At 34.9% G+C, this 19750-nt stretch overlaps 1 pseudogene; it reads right to left on the reverse strand.

Moving 5' to 3' along the window:
• Positions 1–357: 357 nt before the first annotated feature.
• LOC120182740 lies at positions 358–1383 on the reverse strand (annotated as a pseudogene).
• Between the last annotated feature and the right edge of the window lie 18367 nt (positions 1384–19750).

Genomic DNA, 19750 nt, shown 5'->3' on the forward strand with positions numbered 1-19750 from the left:
ATCTAATATAGTCAAATCTACTATCAAACTCCGAGTCATCATCATGTCAATCTACGAGTCATCATCATGACACTAAGCTTAACACCTAATGATCATTATAAGAGTCGATCATACAAGATTGAGGGTGACTTAACAATTTTCCGAAACTCAACAACTACTTCTCTTTATTCAAATAAAAAAGAGTGAATTCTTTACTATTATAATTACCTTAATTTTACCATCTATCAAATATTAAGCACCACTTATCTGTGAGCCAAAATTAACATTTCTCCGACTACATATATAATCATAAATGTACACGAACCGAACCCTACGAAAGGATGGCCACGAACAAATCCAGTGATAGGAGGATATATGTCAGAAAGAGACCGAACTTGTTCTTCTAAGTTGATATTTAGGTTCTGACGTTCAAATTGAAATTTAATATCAAATTCCTGTAAGAATGTTATATATAGTCAGATACAACAATCTCCAACAAGTTAAAACATTCTTCGAGCATGGCAGTTCCAATAGGTTGCAAAATATATATATATATAAAACTCCAAACTAGTAAACAACATAATCTCTAGACAACAGTAAACAACATGCAAATTCAAGAGTCTTGGATAAAGATTCTACCTTGTCCTTCTTGAGCTTCAGGTTATCCTCTTCCAATCCTGGAACCTTGCTCACCAGCTCATCACGGTAAGCCTATGCGAAACCATAAGGCAAGAGGTGCATACAATTAATGGAACAATAGTTTACATGTACAAATTAGCCAAAAGTAAGTTGAAAGGCTTGCCTGCTGCCTGGCTCGTGAACGTGCAGCGGATTCCCTGTTCTTCATCTTTCTCCTTAACCTCTTCTCAAGTTCATCTTGTGGATCCCTTTTCGGCCCCGTCATAGGTGGATCAGATAGTGTGCCAATTGACCGTGTAAGTGACAATCCGATCTGATGTGGTGTGCTTGATCCGACATCGAATTCCATGTTCTTGACCTTTCTCTTTAACTTCTTCTCAAGTGCATCTTGTGCATCAATTTTTCGTCCCATCATAGGTCGGTCCGATAACATGGCGATTGACGTTGTAGGTGAGGATCTGATCCGATGCAAAAATCTTTGCGTTGTGCTATCCAATTCCATAGTCGGAGCTAAAGCCATTTCGGCAACAAAAAGCCCTGCTTGCACCAGAAAGTCTTCCAATGTGGTTTCACCGAGTGTTGCTTCTCCTTGTTGATGATCCATCTCATTGTCATACCTCTTCTTCTTCCCTTGTATCTCCTTCCACACTTGATCGACCGTCTTCCCACTAAGAGCTTTAACCAAGGGTAGGTAGCCTGATGTTGGAGAGAAGACCATGAATTCTGCCTCGCCGGAGAGTCTTGACGGTTGCTTTGGGATCCCATCATTTGAATCTCCGGTAACAGCAACTCTCACCCTTGAAACCCTATCAATACAATTACAAACTGTCAAGCACAAAACCACCCACAACTTAGTATTGAACAATACTTCACATTCCACTAACTAACGAAATTGATTTCTTTTTTACTTCCAATTTCAGAAGCAAAATTGAATACTAACCAAAACCTGTATACAATAAAAGTCCCTAAGAAATAGAATAATTTCCAACATAAAAAGAAAAATAATATCAAAACAAGCAACAATAATCAAATCAATTTCTCCTCTTTTCCACTGCTCACAAAGTAATCTTTCTCATCAGCTTTTTCTTGCTTCTTGGCTTTTACCTGATTAACTTTGTTCCTTTACAGAGCTTAAAACTTAAACAAGAGAAAGCAAATAACAAGCCCTAACATTTCTACAATCCTTTAATTACGAAAAAAAAATAGAAAAAAATAAATTAATCGAAATTATTATTAGAACAGCCAAATCAACAGCTAATTAAAAAAAACTCACCAATGTAATTAATAATTAAAAAATTTAAAAATAAAGGAATTTTATGTGTTATTTCCTCCGACACTGAGCTTCGACCATAATAATAGGAGGGGAAATCATCTTCTTCTCTTTGCTAAGTGTTGACTTGGCGTGCAGGGCAGAAAGTAGGTTTGGTCTTGGAAAGTTTTATGGTCATTTATGCTGATCTGTACTGGGTGGACCCTATGAAAGACCCGGATCCCGTGGATATTTGAGGTTAATGAGCCAACAAGAGACCGCCTGGTGGTGGATGCATGAAAAGACGTCGTTTATAGTCTTATTTATGATATAGCTATGGCTTATTTAAATAAAGATTTTTTTTTGAATTAGAAAATAACTTCAAGTTGATGATTTAAAAATGAATAATTCTATAATTCAAAGATTTTTTATACAATTTGAAATAAGATGTTGAATGACATATAATATATAAATCAAGAGCATATATTTTCGCTAGTCGATCCGATATCATGTTGAATTCTCATGGGATTCAAATAAGTTCTATAAATCATACTTGATTTCAAATAGTGTAGGTATCTTTTACTAGTGGAAGAGTGATAGAAATGCAACAACGGATGAATGTTGCTCTTGTTGAAGAATCAAACCTAGAAAGCTCTAGACTCGATCAAAGAACGAGGGGGAAAGAAGAGATGTGGGTGGTGGCAAAGATGGATAATGTAGGGATTAAGGTTTCTGTAAAATCAAGAATAAAAATTAAGAAAATAAACATTAAGATGATAAAAATAAATAAAGACAAAGAAGATGAAAACAAAATAAAGAAATGATAAAGATAGAATGACTTAGCCAATTAGGGTTTATGGCTAAAATCGTAGAGATTGTGGTGTGGATGTTATTGATAATGAAGATGAATATGGTGAAAATCGATGAATAAGTGTCCTACAAACCCTCCTAGTTACAATTAACTAGGCAAACTCGATAATCAACTCTAACCAGCACTTCTAATCGCAACGAAGAGGCAAACCGGAGTGTGAAGATCTCTATCACAAAGAGCATAAAAAGAACTTAATGAAAAGAAGCTACGGAAGCACAAGCAATCAACACTTGCAAAGATAATCTCAATATATTGTATTCGAGGAAAATATGTGTTTACAATGGTGGGAGGAGCCTCATTTATATAGGGTGAAGAAGAGCTTGTTGTAGCATGACAAATGCTTGAAAATAATAATAAAATAACAATAAAATATTATCTTAATTCATACTATGTAACACCCTAATCCGGCCTGACTCGAAGACTAGAGGATTTGAATGTCACACGGTGTTATGTTAATCGATCGACGGAATCGGCCAAGAGGGGGGTGAATTGGCAATTAAAAATTCGGTGGAAGCTTTTGCAGAAAATTGAAAAGATTTGCACAGCGATTTAGAGTGGTTCGACTTTCTCAATCAAAGTCTACGTCCACTACCTTAGCTATCCACACTAAGGATTTTCCAACAAATTCACTAATTTGTTCTTTCTTTTGAGGCCAAAGAGATAACCTTACAACACCCTCAAGAATATACCCCAATTCTTGAGAACACTCTTTTCCCAAAGAGAAGATTACAAATTTGCAAACTTACAAGGAAAACCTCACAAGGTAAGATGTTTGCACAATTATAGAACAAGAAAAGAACACTCAAAGATAATTACAAATGAGCACAAATGGTGTTCTTGAAATCAAAATGAATATTGAAAGGAAAATTGGCTTGATTTGCACAAACTTGGTGTTTGATGCTTTCTCTCTTGTTTCTCTATGATTTATTTTTGATCAAGGGCTTCAGAACTTGTTTAAATACACCTTGAATCACTTCTGAACGTTGGGGATGATTAGTGAAGATCATATAGCCGTTTTAGTGTGAAAACAATTAATAAAACAGCTTGGAGCGTGGGGGGAATCGGTTCCCCCTCATAGGGGATCGGTTCCCTAAGTGTAAAATTCAAATATTTTGATCGTTGAACAGGGGGAATCGGTACCCCCTATGGGGGAATCGGTTCCCTCCGAGCATTCTGGAAATCTCGGAGCCAAACCATTCAGGGGGGAATCGGTTCCCTCTGAGCAATATGGAATTTTTGGCTTTGAAATGGTTCGAAATACTTTGAAAGATTATTTTGAAATTGTTTTAAGATTAAAACTTAATTTTACACTTAAGTAAGGATTAAATGATTTTGAAATATTTGGAGTAATGTTTTGATATTCGAATATTATATCGAATATACTTAGAAAATCATTTTGGAAAATCTTAAAATTCATTTAACTTAATTTGTTATATCGAAATATCAAATGTTTTCAACAATCTCCCCTTTTTGATATAACAAAACATTTTAGTAATTTTAAGATTTTGAAATCAAGTTTTGAAATTACTCCCCCTTACTTTAACACTTCTCCCATTTATCATTTTAAAACACACTTAAAACACACACTTCTCCCCCTTTTTGTTAAATCAAAAAAATTCAAAGAAACGTGAAAAACATTTAGCCAATTGATTAGGTATATGTATGCATAAGCTGCTAAGATCACAATCAAGAGAAACGTTAGCCATTAGTTCCATAATCAATATTCATAAACAATGTGATATGGTAAAATTGGTCATATTGCTAATAATGATGTAATGATGCAATAATGAATAAATCACACCAAACATATAAGTTCACACCATCTATAATCCAAACAAATTCACAATCCATAAATTCAAACATTCCAAAACATTCAAAATGTTAAAACAATAAGTTTGGAGTTCAAAGTAAAACATTTAATCACATATCTGGATCAGGAGGAGGAAAACGAGCTCGCATATCGGCCATTTCGTTAGTGAGGTCATTAATACGTGCGTTGGTTGCTTCATTATTTGCACGCATTTCCCGAAGAATTTCTAATTGTTGATCTCCCATTGTGGATAAATGAGACTCTATAGAAGTAAAGCGCGAATCCATGGTCGCATATCGGTAATCAAATGTCTCCATAAAAGATTGAAAATATGGAGGCATTTGAGTCGATTGTTGTGCTTGCTCTTCGGGCTGCTCTTCGGGCTGCTCAGGTTCATCTTCAGCTTCATCGATGTCTCGCATTAATTGCTCAAGCTCGAGATCTTCGTCAGCTTCGGGTGGAGCTTGTGAAGAACTAGCTCCCGGAGTAGTTGCAAAAGATCGAACCCATTCACCGGTTTCTTTATTTTTGACCCATCCCGCTCTTGTTAAAGAAAGAAGATTGATTTGTTTCTTAGCGGCATCTAGACCAACTCGAAGCTCGGCTTTAGAAAAGAGATTACTAAGGATACAACCGTAAACTAGTGAAGAACAGAGTTTCTTATTTGGCACTAGGTTAACGGTTTCAATGATCTCAGCAAAGATAATCTCGGAAAGGTTTATTTTTATGTTGTGTTCAAAACAATGCAACCACCAAAGGTCTAAAGCTCTGAGAGTAGAATAACGACCCCCAGATGGTCGAAACCACCAAGTGATCATGAGATGAAGAAAACGCTCATGAAGATCTAGAACACTTGCACTATCATTTTGTTTATATCATGAGACTAAAACTTGTTTTTCATTTGATAATCCTTCATTATCCAAGCCTAAGGCATTGGCTATGTAATCCGGATAAAGATGGAAATATTGACCTAGGAGGTAGGAACGTACTCCTATGGTTTTGGTTTTGTCACTATTTTTGATACAAACGGCATTACAGTAGAAGATACGAACAAGTTGATGATAGACAACGGGTTCAAGTTCGAAAAGTTTATCAAATTTCCATTCGTGCAAGATAGGGAGATATTTAAAGTTAATAGAAACCATAGCTTGAAGAGATGGGATACGTTCTTCCCTAATCTTATACGAGTCAAAATATTGGTAAAACCAATAACGATAATCTTTAGGACCCGGTTGATTGAAACAAGAATTTTGGATAGTCAAGTTAGGATCAAGATTTGGAATAGGATTTTGAGGAATAGGAAGAGGATTTGGAGGTGGATTTGGTTGATGACTAGAACGACTAGATGAAGACCTAGCACGTTTAGGATTAGACATGGTGAAGGAAATCGGAATAGATTGGATAACCTGCAATTTTAAAAACAAATGTATGCAATTCAATTAATCCCAAAACTCAATTGAGTCCTCAATATTTCAAGGTTCTCTAAATCAATCCTAATGGGCAAAGTTTTTGGAAAACTTTTGAAAAATATGGTTTTGAGAAACAATATATGTATAGTTTTCATAACAACAACATAATTTAATCAAAACACAATAATTTGAAAATTAACTTTTTTTTTATTTCGAAAATTTAAAAATTTTGGAAAATTCTTGTGTTTTTGATGAAATTAGTTGTAACATCTAGTTTCTAATCACTAAACAATCAATTCCCGATCACTATTTCAACCTAGAACTAATTAAAACTAATCCTATGTTCAAAATCAATGAAATATAAAGTTTAGAAAAATTTAGCTTGAAAGATGAAGATTGAGGGGATTTAGATGTTGTTTGCACGATTTTAATGATTCCAACAGGTTTAGAAGATGATATTTGAATCGAATTCCGATTAATATCTTTGATTTGAGGCAAAAATGGAGATTTGAGAAATTGAGAGAGAGAATGGTTTTGGGGTTTTGGGGTGTTCTGCCCGATTTTAACAGAACCCTAGGGGGGTATCGATTCCCCTGTGGAGGGAATCGGTTCCCATTCAAAGGGGGAATCGGTTCCCTCATGGGGGGGATCGATTCCCTCTGCACCAAAATGCTAAAATCCGATTTTTAAGCACACAAAATGCTAAATTAATCTTCTCTAGTGGTATAGGCAACTCATATATTGAAAAATAATTATGTTCATACAATTAAATTAATCTTTAATCGATATTTGATCATAAAATTAATTTTTCATCAAGAATCATAAACTCCCCCTAACTAATAGCAATGAATGCAATCAAAAATTACTATTATGAGCATTTTTCAGTATTTATTAAAAGTGTTGAATTATTTTAAACACTAAGTGAAGATAGGTCAGTTAAACCTAATTCTCTCCTAAGTGTCCAAAATCTTTCCTTATCTAAGGGTTTTGTAAAAATATCCACTAATTGATGCAAAGTATCAACAAATTCTAGAACTACATCTTCCTTAGTGACATGATCTCTAATGAAGTGATGTCTAATGTCAATGTGTTTAGTTCTAGAGTGTTGGATGGGATTTTTAGTGAGACAAATAGCACTAGTATTGTCACACTTGATAGGAATAGTACCTACTTCAATTCCATAATCAAAAAGTTGTTGTTTCATCCATAAAACTTGTGCACAACAACTACCGGCTGAAATATATTCCGCTTCAGTAGTAGATAATGCAATACAATTTTGTTTCTTTGAAAACCAAGAAATCAACATATTTCCAAGGAATTGGCAAGTACCGGAGGTGCTTTTCCTATCTAATTTACATCCTCCATAATCCGCATCAGAAAAACCATGCAAGCTAAAGCTAGAGTCTCTAGGATACCAAAGTCCTAAACTAGGAGTGTCCTTAAGGTATCTAAAGATTCTCTTAACAGCTAGTAAATGTGATTTCTTAGGACATGATTGAAATCTAGCACATAAGCAAACACTAAACATAATTTCCGGTCTACTTACAGTTAGATAAAGCAAAGAGCCAATCATTGACCTATATAATTTAACATCTACACATTTACCTCCTTCATCTAAGTCAAGCTTTGTTGAAGAGCTCATTGGAGTGTCATGAGGTTTCCCATTTTCCAGTCCAAACTTCTTGAGCATATCTTTGACGTACTTAGCTTGATTAATGAAGATGTCATCTTTTCTTTGCTTGATTTGGAGTCCCAAGAAAAATGAGAGCTCCCCCATCATGCTCATCTCAAACTCACTTTGCATTAGCTTAGAAAATTCTTGGCAAAGAACATCATTAGTAGAACCAAATATTATATCATCAACATAAATTTGAACTACTAATAAATCTTTACATTTATGCTTTAAAAACAATGTAGTGTCAACCTTTCCTTTTGAAAAACCTTTTTCAATTAAAAAATTTTACAATCTTTCATACCAAGCTCTAGGAGCTTGTTTTAAACCATAAAGAGCTTTTGTCAATTTAAGAACATGATCTGGAAATTTTGAATCTTCAAAACCTGGAGGTTGTTCCACATACACTTCTTCTTTTATAAAACCATTTAAAAATGCACTTTTGACATCCATTTGATATAATTTAAATTCATGAAAACATGCAAATGCTAATAACATTCTAATTGCTTCCATCCTAGCTACGAGAGCATATGTTTCATCATAATCTATGCCCTCTTCTTGAGTATACCCTTTAGCAACAAGTCTAGCCTTATTTCTCACTACATTACCACTCTCATCAAGCTTATTCCTAATACCCATCTAATACCTACAGTAGATTTATTACTAGGCCTTTCAACTAATGTCCATACTTTACTTCTCTCAAATTGATTTAACTCTTCTTGCATAGCCATAATCCAATGTTCATCATTTAATGCTTCTTTAATATTCTTAGGCTCTATGCATGAGATAAATGCAACATAATTACAAATATTTCTAAGAGAAGATCGAGTTGTTACCCCTTTTGATGGATCACCTATAATTTCACCATCCTTGACATAGTTGTATTCTCTTGGGTAAGATACTTCCCTTTCTTCAATGGTTGGATTCTCAAGAGGATCATGAGTTTCCTCATTTTTCGTTTCTTCCTTTGATGATGGTTCTCGAACTTCATGTCTAACATCATTTGTATTTATAACACCTACATCATCATTCACACAAGAATCCTTCCTTGGAAGGGGATTATCATCGAAAACAACATGTATAGACTCTTCTACAACTAAAGTTCTTTTATTAAATACTCGATAAGCTTTAGAATTTAAGGAGTAACCCAGAAAAATTCATTCATCACTTTTAGCATCAAATTTGCCAAGGTTTCCTTTACCGTTGTTTAAAACAAAACATTTACATCCAAAAGGATGAAAATAGCTAATGTTAGGCTTTTTTATTTTTGAAAATTTCATATGGAGTTTTCTTTAAAATTGGCCTAATCATTACTCAATTAACAACATAACAAGCAGTATTTGTGGCTTCCGCCCAAAAATATTTTGGCAAATTATTTTCACAAAGCATGGTTCTAACCATTTCTTCTAAAGTTCGATTTTTCCTCTCAACAACTCCATTTTGTTGAGGGGTTCTAGGTGCTGAAAAATTATGACTAATACCATTAGAATTACAAAATTCAATAAATCCAAGATTTTCAAATTCAGTGCCATGATCACTCCTAACACTAGTTATAGAGTAACCCTTTTCATTTTGGATTATTTTTGAAAATGTGATGAACTGTTCTAATGCTTTATCTTTAGTACTTAAAAATAGAACCCAAGTATATCTAGAATAGTCATCTACCAAGACAAATGCATATTGTTTTCCACCCAAGCTAGTAGTCCTAGTTGGCCCAAAAAGATCTACATGGATCAATTATAATACTCTACTAGTTGATACGTCATTAATGGATTTAAAAGAAACACGCTTTTGTTTTCCTTTAGCACAAGCATCACAGATTTTATCATTATCAAATTTAAGCTTAGGCAACCCTCGAACTAAATCACCTTGAATTAGCCGTTGCAAAACACTCATACTAGCATGTCCTAGTCTCCTATGCCATAACCAACTATCATGTTCATCCTTAGCAACTAGGCATAAATTAGTTATATCAAAAGAATCTAAATGCACCATGTATATGTTCCCTATTCTATGACCAATAAGCATAATCCGATTAGATGCAATGTCAATGACTTTACAACCATTAATTTCAAATAAGACATTGAATCCTTTATCGCATAATTGACTAATACTCAATAGATTATGATTTAATCCATTCACATATAAAACATTTTTAATTTGTATGGAAGAGGTATTACCTATTGTACCAATACCTTCAATGTGACCTTTTGAATTATCTCCAAAAGTCACTTCTCCTCCATTTTTGGCGTTAAGCTCAATGAACCGGCTTTTGTCTCCGGTCATATGTCTTGAGCATCCACTATCAAGGTACCATGAATTTGAATTTGTTTCCCGTGCCTTGTAGCAATGCTCCTTTCCCTACAAACATAGATTAATTTTTGATTTTTGGTACCCAAATTCTTTTGGGTCCATATTCATTAGTTTCCAAAATCCTAGTCCCCTTAGGTATCCATTTGTGTAGGATATTTTTATCTTTAGTAGTAATGAGTTCTTTAGGAACCCACATACTTCTAACGATTTTTCCATTAGAGGTTCTTTGGGGACCTATGATTGTAGTTTCTAAAACTTTTTCTAACAAAGTTGGATTTTGAATTTCCACCTTTTTCAAAATGTTTTGTTCCAACTTTATCAAAAGAAATTTTAAGATCATCAATTTTCTTTTGATGATTATCATTGATCCTTGAAAGTAAATTTTGCAAATCTAAATTTTTTCTTTTCAAACTCTTCTAGTTTGATTTGCAAATCTTTGATTTTACTTTCAAGATCGTTGTTGGTTTTGGATATGAGTTTGTTTTCATTTTTCAATTTTGAAACATCATTTTTATATTTTAAAAATAATTTCTCATAATCTGAAGCCAACCCATTATATTCCTCTAATAACTCATCATAGGATAAATCATCAAAATCAGATGAGTTAGAGGTTACCTTAGAATCTTCCCCAAATGCCATCAAGAACAAGTTAGCTACTTCTTGTTCCTCTTCATCGGAACTTTCTTCATCGCTCCATGTAGCCACATGAGCCTTGTGCTTATTCTTTGATTGACCCTTTTTCTTCAATTGTGGGCAATCATATTTAACATGCCCTAGCTTTTTGCATTCGTAGCAAATGATTGGGTCATTCTCTTTCGGTTCATTTTTTAGGCCTTCATTTCGTTTGAATTTTTCTTCCTCGATAAGGTCTCATCATTTTTCTGAACCGTTTGGCAAACAATGCCATTTCCTCGTCATCGTTATTCGAATCACTCTCATCTTTTGTGGATTTGAGAGCAACTCCAATGTTTTTCTTCTTCTCCTTCTCCTTTGGTGTCTCGTCAATTTTGTCGAGGTCCACCTCATCTTCGAGCATCATTTCATGAGTGAGGAGTGACCCAATTAGCTCTTCAAGAGTTAAGGACGTTAAGTCCTTAGACTCGATGATTGCCGTCTTCTTTGATTGCCACGATTTTGGGAGGCAGTAGACTAACTTCCTCACAAGCTTTTCATTTGAAATGATCTCTCTATATGATTTGAGACCATTGAAAATCGTTGAAAATCTATCCGTCATAGCTTTGATATCTTCATTTGGTTTCATCCTGAAATTTTCATAGCTATGCGTTAGAATACTAATTTTAGATTTCTTTACCTCATCGGTACCTTCATGAGTGACTTGAAGTTTGTCCCATATTTCTTTGGCGGTTGTACACGATGAAACTCTTCCGTATTCATCTGGTCCAAGAGCACAAAAAATGATATGGATGGCTTTGGAGTTGAGCTGGAACATTCTTGTCTCTCATTCACTCCACAGCCTTGGATGAGTGAGAGGTTTGATGTATCCTTCTTCTACAGCATTCCATGCTCCCATGTCACTTACTTGAATGAAGTACATCATTCTATTCTTCCAATAAGCATAGTTAGCTCCATTGAAGAAAGGATGCTTGTTGACGGGCATCGAATCAAGACCGGAGTCGAAGTTTGAAGTGGAGGCCATTGATGACTTTGATAATCGATAAAACTCTTCCCGAATCGACTCAAGAGGCGATTAAACCTTCAAATGAGTTAGGCTCTGATGCCAATTGTTGAGTTAATCGATCGACGGAATCGGCCAAGAGGGGGGTGAATTGGCAATTAAAAATTCGGTGGAAGCTTTTACAGAAAATTGAAAAGATTTGCACAGCGATTTAGAGTGGTTCGACTTTCTCAATCAAAGTCTACGTCCCCTACCTTAGCTATCCACACTAAGGATTTTCCAACAAATTCACTAATTTGTTCTTTCTTTTGAGGCCAAAGAGATAACCTTACAACACCCTCAAGAATATAACCCAATTCTTGAGAACACTCTTTTCCCAAAGAGAATATTACAAATTTGCAAACTTACAAGGAAAATCTCACAAGGTAAGATGTTTGCACAATTCTAGAACAAGAAAAGAACACTCAAAGATAATTACAAATGAGCACAAATGGTGTTCTTGAAATCAAAATGAATATTGAAAGGAAAATTGGCTTGATTTGCGCAAACTTGGTGTTTGATGCTTTCTCTCTTGTTTCTCTATGATTTCTTTTTGATCAAGGGCTTCAGAACTTGTTTAAATACACCTTGAATCACTTTTGAATGTTGAGGATGATTAGTGAAGATCATATAGCCGTTTTAGTTTGAAAACAATTAATAAAACAGCTTGGAGCGTGGGGGGAATCAGTTCCCCCTCATAGGGGATCGGTTCCCTAAGTGTAAAATTCAAATATTTCGACCGTTGAACAGGGGGGAATCGGTACCCCCTATGGGGGAATCGGTTCCCTCCGAGCATTCTGGAAATCTCGGAGCCAAACCATTCAGGGGGAATCGGTACCCCCTTGGGGGGGAATCGGTTCCCTCTGAGCAATCTGGAATTTTTAGCTTTGAAATGGTTCGAAATACTTTGAAAGATTATTTTGAAATTGTTTTAAGATTAAAACTTAATTTTACACTTAAGTAAGGATTAAAAATGATTTTTGAAATATTTGGAGTAATGTTTTGATATTCGAATAATTATATCGAATATACTTAGAAAATCATTTTGGAAAATCTTAAAATTCATTTAACTTAATTTGTTATATCGAAATATCAAAATGTTTTCAACACACGGAATGACCAAAGTGGCTACCATTTTTTCATTTAAAACACCATATATTTATGAAATGACATTAATAATAGTCATAAACTACTTTTACAAACCGGAGCTCAGTGACATATAGTTTAAATCAAAATAAAAAATATCAGAGAGTACAAATCTGAATACAACAAAAAGGGTCCTATGAATACACATGCCCACTACAAAGTAACCAAACAGTACTTTGTGAGGAATGTTGGAAATCCTGCTACGATGGTGCTCCTCGAACGACTCAATATACTAACTTACGCACGAAAACATATTCTAAACACTGAGCTTACAAGCTCAGTGCCACACAAATAACACAGCTATACTACATCCATCCAACAAATGAGCATGCTACAGGCATAGTTATGAACATAAGAGTAAATTTAAACCATAACAACAAAAACAAGTATCATGGTGTAGTTCGGGGTTATAAAAGCATCATGAAACTCACACTTCTATTTTCTCACAAGTACCTTAGGCTAGGTCCAGGTCACATAGCATCGACACCTTGCCAAGCCATTCTACTCCTTTAGAGTACTCATAACGTGTATGGGTCACATAACATCAACTTAATGTCCAATTAACGGTTTTAAGTGCCCAAGCACTATATTGGATTTATATTCGAATAATCCTCTACTTAATTATACCAATATCATACATAAGTAACTCGAGTTTCTTCAATGTCTTCCCAAGCATCAACCAAGGTATAAGTCTTATGAAATCTTACCTCATAGAGACTTTATGTTATCAAACAATTGTTAAAGTTCTCACTTGTAAGCCTTTATTAGTGTTCCCCTTTGATTTTAACCATTACCTGAATCCCGAGATGAAATCAGGTTTACAACCATTATTATCAGTACCGATACTCCACCATATAATATCAGTATTTGCCTCATTGTGGTACCAATATTTTCCTGAGTATTAGTACGATTTGGGTATATTAGAAATCATAAATTTTTTCATAGTATCAATACTAAACCCCGAGTATTGATACCCTATGAATAGTACAAAGACCCAAAGAATCGGGTATCGATACTTCTATAAAAACACTTTGATCTTCAGCCTAATAGACGAACTGTACCCGTACTATTCCTAAAGTACCAATACCCCAAACCTAGATTATCATGACTCTCACAAGTGCAATACTTTAAATATCTCCTAAAACCCTCCCAAGGTCCCTCAATGTTATTTAAAGCTTATATAGGTTCAAAGGATTATAAAAGGTCTTTGCATTATGCATGAATAACATCAATTACCCATTTTCATGCTAGAACCCAAATGCTCCATACACTTGTACAAGCAACTATACTACACATTTTGAGCTACAAGTCGTAGAGATGGGTTAAAAGTGTTTTCCTTATAACTAGGAGCCGGAGAAACAACCTCAAGCTCACCCAAGCACTATTTTCTCCTTTCCTATAGTCTTGGAGCATTCCCCCACTTCTTTCACTAGAACAACATAGAATGAGTCATTAACCCATATAATAACTTAGGAGAGAAAGAAACATGATTTTAAACCTTAAAACGAGTTAGAACCACTCTAAGGTTCTAAAACCTAAAAGCTCTCTAAAACCCATATCTTGATCACAATAGCCAAAACATGAGAAAGTGAGTTTGAAATGGAGTGGTAATAGTGAAAGTTACCTTTCTTACCTCTATGAAAACGTAATGAGAAAGAGAGATATCAAAGCTTTTCACCTTTGCTTAAAACATTAAAAGGAGAAGAAGAAATTTGAAGTCGAAAGAAGAAGAAGACAATGAAACTTTTTCCTATGTGAGTTAAACTTCTTTAAATGATTTTCAGCCTTTATGTAACTTTAGGGGCAATTTACAACTTTAGTCCTTTTTCAAATAAACCCAATTCAAAAATACCCTTTTCAATCTGACAGAAACCATGTCATCTTCCCGGGTTGGAGTATTCCCAAGGTAAGAGAAAATATTAAAATCTCTTTCTTAAAAGGGAGAATCACATCACCTGAATACACATACCAAGACTTGTTCAAAAAAAAAAGGAAAGAGCTACACAAGGAAAGCAAAAAAGAGGCATCACCAAATTTGGCTAAACTCGCGGTCTAAAATAGCTTATGGTCATTAACAAAATCTTAGGCTAAAATGGAAGTCTTGATGCGGTCTTCTAGAACTCAATTGAGGATTATAAGGAAGAAATCGAGTAGATTTGACTAGAATAAACATCAGGTGGTCTTCCCAAGGAGTTTTGACAAGACTAGATATTGGGTTGTCTTCCTAAGGAGTTTCGACAAGACTGGATATTGGGTTGAAATGGTCTCTTATTTTTATTTTAAAAATTCACTCAGGTTTACTAGAAACTACTAACCTGGTATTTAGGGCTTTACAACTCTCCCCTACTAAAAGAAATTTCGTCCTCAAAATTTACTTGGATTAAATAACGGCCTACTCTTAGGTCAAACACTTAGAAGCCTCAAAGCACTTAAACTCTTATCAAGTATGATCCTTAGAGAAGAAGTCCCCACAACATGACATGCCACTCAAAAACTCACCAAAATCAATCTATGATTTTTCAAAGGACATTACATGCGTCAAACTTAAAGCAAAAAACACTCAAGAAGCATAAAGCCAAAGAATCTTATTCTTGTTGTCTAACACTGAAAACTCGAAACATTTCGCAATGTCAACGCTACTCTACGATTCAAACTGCTATTTCTAAACTTTTTTCTATCTAAATCGACACAATTGAGTCATATACTACATGACTCTATAAGTCTCTTTTACTTACCAAACTCTTAGGTAACTCACTATACTACACATTGAGATCCTGCACACACTTGCCATATACAATCTTGATGTCAACCATTGAAGAAATGATGACGAATATTGACTTTCTACACATCAATCCAAACTTTTCCATTACGCAACTATGATTCATTATTCATCCATGTTGCTCGATTGTTTCTCATTTTCGTTGTTGTTTACAAATGCGTTACTCACTAGATCCTGCATCTAAGGTATCAAAGCTGAAAATTAGTTACCCATTTAATGAAACTAGCAACATCTAACTCTCATAGAGAGAATACATCACAGAGCGAAGATCCGTTACGGACTCACTTGAACACTATTAAATCCATGACTCCACGTCTTGTAGAGGTGAGCAACATCGGGTACCCGCTTATTTTTTTGGGAACCGGAACCTGTTCAACTGGTTCCTAAAAATTGGGATCCAAAACTGGAACCTGTAGGTACAGGTACCGGTTCTGGGTACCCTATTATTTTGACAGCTTTCTTATTTAACCTGTTAATTGTTACACATTAAGTGGGATGGTATGCCGCCTCCACGTTAAAATTGGCCCTTTCATAACCTATTAATTTATTAAACTAAAATACTACTACTTATCACAAGTAGAACTCTTTTCTATACAAAATTTATCCACCATTTCATACTTAAATAGTAATAAAAACACTAGCCCAAAGTACATATTACGAAAATGCAAAGTTAGAAATCAATTACAGCAAGTTTAATCCAAATTCAAAAGTATAGGTCACAAAACGCATAAAGTCCAAACCAAGTAGGTTCACAACTAAAAGATATTACATAATATTTGCAATTCCAACACAAATTTTGCTCAATTCTCAAACTTTGATGCGGTGATTGAGTGTTTCATCAATGAAGACGTGTGATAGGGAGAAGGAGAGACAAAGAGTGACTGCAACTGCTAGGTGGGTGAGTTAGAGTTTTTAATTTTGGCTCTATGTTTTTAACTTTTTACGTTCAAAGTATTTTTTGAGTATGGGCTCAGTTTATTTGGGCTCTAATATTTTGGATAATATAATGTTATATGGTTTCGGTTTCAGGGTACCCAGTATTGGAACCACTTTAGTCGGGTACCCAACCGATTTCGGTTCTAAAATTTTAGGAACCGAAATCGATGTCGACAAGGTCCTTATTTTGCTACCCCGAACTGTTGGGATTGATTCCAATTCTGAAACCGACGGTTCGTAATCGATTTCGATTCCAAAATAGGGTTCTCCATTCTTTTACTCACCACTAACGTCTTGTACTCATTATCACTTACCATGATATGTTATTTAATGTTAGCAACACTAGTCAACTGACACTTAAGGTACTTGGTCTCCTTTAGCCTCATGCAATAATTTTTTTTTGTGCTACTCAAAATCGTATAATATTAAGCGTTGTATATAGATCACGTTCGTATACCAACACCAAGACATCAAGGACTAAGTTTGAGTCGTAAAGCTCAAAAACTTATCTAATCATATAAGTAAAAAATATTGTGTAGTCTGGGGTCACATGGCATCGTATGACTTACACCTCTACCAGTCTACTAAAAAGATACTTTGAATGAGACCTAGGACTCACTCGCACTTAGAACGTACATCCAACAGCCCCACAGAGCTAACACCTCAGTATAACTATTAGAAACTTCAAGTAATCCATTACACATGATCAACGATTAACAACACAAGCAACTCAACATATTTAAAACTTCCTTTGGAGATATAAACCTCTAAATCCAAACTTAGGATTATTCAAGCTCTATGAAGATGGTCACACGAACCATAAACTCTCGAGGCAGACACACACTCGCATAACCTCAGTCTTATCCTTGAATAGTGTAACATCCTTGTAACACCCCAACCCGTACCTGACCCGGATACGAGTCAGATATGTCACATTGACTTTTTAAAACGATGTTCTTCCAAAATAACCAAATATTTGAACTTATTTTAAGAAAATACGATGATATATTATTGAATTATGCTTCATTATAAAAATTTAAGGCAAAAACGTATTCATGAACAGTAAAATATTGTATGAACAGTACCGTGAACAGTGCTCATCTGATTTGATTCTCTTACAATGGATGCCATTGACTCTGATTGTGCATGAGATCGGAAACTAAAATCTCTACTTCTCTTAGGTGGTGCAAAACTTGATGAAGCCCCAGTTCTTTTTAGATGGTTGGGTTCTTTGATTCCCAAACCTTTCATTTTAAGCTCTCTCTAAGGCTTTAGCACGATTTACTACCTCTTGAAACGAGGATAAGTTCAACACTATCAGCATCTTTTTTAAACTTGGGTGTAAGCCCTCAACAAACCACTCGCAAGCATTTTTCTCTGTAGGCACCAACTTTGCTGTAAAGTGACTTAATTTATTAAATTCGCACTCATACTCATATACAGTGCGGTCCAATTGCTTCAGGTTTAAGAATTCTTGCTTTATTTGCCTGATAAACTGGTCTCATATATATTTATGTTTGAACTCTTCTGAGAACAAGGACCATGTCACTTCATTACTTGTCATTCTTAGAGTGACATTTGTCCACCAGATTCTCGCTTGCCCCACGAAGCAAGGAGACCACTCCATCTAACTTCTCTACATTAGAACAGTGGAGACCATCTAACATAATTTTTACATCATTAAGCCAAATGTCCGCAACAACAGGACCTTCTTCGGCTTCACCTTTAAACTCTGGAGCTCCTAAACCCTTCAACTCCTTTGCAACATTCATTCTCAGAGTTGAAGTAGCAGGAGGTTGGAAACGCGTCAATACCGCATCTAATGTTCTAAAGAACACATCTTTATCACTTACAGACACTCCAGAAGGTGTCTGTTCTTCACTTTGCCTGGCCAGGGCAGGTGAATTACTGCTCTCAGCGAGTCAATCATCTCCCGCTTGACTTTTAAAACTATCATGTCCGGACATCTATTAAGAATAAACATATTGTTCTATTAGCAAAACAACATACTCATTACTATATCATATCAGAAGTTTTCACTATTTTGTTGGCATGTATACATTATAAGACACTCTAGACTCTTGTTTATGCATAGAATCGGCTAAACCGTAGCTCTGATACCATTAAATGTAACTCCCCAACCCGTACCCGTCCCGGATATGAGTCCGAGATATCACATTGACTTTTTAAAATGATATTCTTCCAAAATAATCAAATATTTGAACTCATTTTAAGAAAATACGATGATATATTATTAAATTATGCTTCATTATAAAAATTTAAGGCAAAAACGTAATCATGGACAGTAAAATATGGTATGAATAGTGCCGTGAACAGTGCTACAGTGACTTTCGTAAAACTTCATAAAACTCGTAAAAATTTAACCGTTCATTACTATACATTTACATAAATACGTTTAAAATATTACAAAACTTAATCATAGCATAAATACTTAATTTACCAACTTTGTTTACATATCGACCTATTTTCACATAATAAAACATACTATTTAATCTACTTCTGATCTGACCTTCAAGTGGAGTTATGTTGTTCTGCTAAGCTTAGCTTTGATCTTCCTGCTTCTTAGTACCTATGTGTAAATCGCTTACACGCTAAGTCATAGACTTAGTGAGACATATAAATATAATAATAATGCATTCCGTATGAATATGTACATGCAATCTATCCATTCAATCATATCATATGTAATTCAATATAAACAATAATAATATGATAACATATAACTATAATAATGCACTTACCTTTGATAACCTTTTATAGGCCCATGTACATTTTTGAGAACTCTAGGTATTCGAGTACATTGAGGTTGTGCACTATTGCTGTCACCACAGCTCATATGGGGTCCCACTAAGGGCTATAAAATTGTCCCGAAGGACCTATATATTGTATTTGTCTCGAATAATCACTCCTTAAGAACCATATACATATTCCAATGGATCAAATATGTCTCAAAAGACCCTGTAAATATTTCAAAGGATATATATATGTCCCGAAGGACCACGTAGAACCCTCGACTCTTGGCATGCCAACTATACCTATAGCTCTCATATCGTATACCATGGGCATTATTCTTATGTTTCATGTGTTCATGTCGTTTATCTTGTGATCACATAGCTCATATCACTTATCATATTACATGTGCATTTGGGTCTTTTCACATATATCATTTATCAAATCATACGAACATATATACTTTATGCATGTATCATAATAATTATCATGTATTCATGTTCATAACTATTGTACTATGA

The sequence above is a fragment of the Hibiscus syriacus genome, unplaced genomic scaffold (genome assembly GCF_006381635.1).
Source record: "Hibiscus syriacus cultivar Baekdansim isolate YM2019G1 unplaced genomic scaffold, ASM638163v2 tig00112737_pilon, whole genome shotgun sequence".
NCBI lineage: Eukaryota > Viridiplantae > Streptophyta > Magnoliopsida > Malvales > Malvaceae > Hibiscus > Hibiscus syriacus.